We start from the raw sequence: 1,705 nt of genomic DNA on the forward strand, positions 1-1,705 counted from the left end.
TGTGTGGGTTACCAACTGTGTGGGTTACCAACTGTGTGGGTTACCAACTGTGTGGGTTACCGACTGTGTGGGTTACCAACTGTGTGGGTTACCAACTGCGTGGGTTACCAACTGTGTGGGTTACCAACTGTGTGGGTTACCAACTGTGTGGGTTACCGACTGTGTGGGTTACCGACTGTGTGGGTTACCGACTGTGTGGGTTACCGACTGTGTGGGTTACCAACTGTGTGGGTTACCAACTGCGTGGGTTACCAACTGTGTGGGTTACCAACTGTGTGGGTTACCAACTGTGTGGGTTACCAACTGTGTGGGTTACCAACTGTGTGGGTTACCAACTGTGTGGGTTACCAACTGTGTGGGTTACCAACTGGGCATGGTGTCTAGACTGAAGTTTACAGACTATCGACCACACTAGGCTGGTCATTAAGGCACCACGTAACTAATCTCACCTCCAGACAAAAAATACTTTAAGCCCTAAAATAGGTATTAAACTCTCAGTATATACATACACAGAGAAATACACCTACCTGTGTATATACTCGGTATATCTGGCGTATTTTCACCTGGGAAGAATTACGAGAATTCTCTGCTGTCTAGATTTTAGACAAACATTTACATATATTTCTTGCAACATTCCGTCTACCTCTGCTTGGTGTAGACTACAATGTTACTGGAGTTTTGATAATACACTGAAGGTGGGTAAACAATGTTTGCAACACTAGTTCGATTGTTTCCTCTGGTAGACAGATGTATTTCACGTGTAAGAATACTACTACGTTCCTATTTTAGTTTAGGTTCAAGGGGCATGCAAGCGTCGGTTGTAATTACAGAAGGTTGTAGCGGTGAGGTACGGAGAAAGAATAATATTGGTGGTGGTGTCCTGGGTGGTGGTGTTGGTGGTGCCCTGGGTGGTGGTGGTAGTAGTGCCCTGGGTGGTTGTGCCGGTAGGGACCTGGGTGGTGGTGCTGGTAGGGACCTGGGTGGTGGTGCCGGTAGGGACCTGGGTGGTGGTGCCGGTAGGGACCTGGGTGGTGGTGCCGGTAGGGACCTGGGTGGTGGTGTCCTGGGTGGTGGTGTTGGTGGTGCCCTGGGTGGTGGTGGTAGTAGTGCCCTGGGTGGTTGTGCCGGTAGGGACCTGGGTGGTGGTGCCGGTAGGGACCTGGGTGGTGGTGCCGGTAGGGACCTGGGTGGTGGTGCCGGTAGGGACCTGGGTGGTGGTGCCGGTAGGGACCTGGGTGGTGGTGTCCTGGTTGGTGGTGATGGTAGTACCCTGGGTGGTGGTGCCGGTAGGGACCTGGGTGGTGGTGCTGGTAGGGACCTGGGTGGTGGTGCCGGTAGGGACCTGGGTGGTGGTGTCCTGGTTGGTGGTGATGGTAGTACCCTGGGTGGTGGTGCCCTGAGTGGTGGTGCTGAAGGCCTCAGGATGTCTTAGCAAATGTCGCCGGCATCTCAGTCAATACACCAGTAAAGTCGAAAAAAAAAAAAGTAAACTAATTTGACTTTGTACTCCCACGAGTCTGTCAGCGACAACACGGAAACTGACCTCGTCCAGCGAAAGATGTCGTGACCCGGAGGCATCATCATCTCCAGCGATCATCTGGACTGAAGTCCGCAAGCATTTAGTGCACATAGGTAGCCCCGGCTGGTTTACATTTAGACTACAAATGTGAACCTTGGCAGGACCTCTTCAATCCAGATTAGACAT

The sequence above is a fragment of the Cherax quadricarinatus genome, chromosome 23 (assembly GCF_038502225.1).
Source record: "Cherax quadricarinatus isolate ZL_2023a chromosome 23, ASM3850222v1, whole genome shotgun sequence".
NCBI lineage: Eukaryota > Metazoa > Arthropoda > Malacostraca > Decapoda > Parastacidae > Cherax > Cherax quadricarinatus.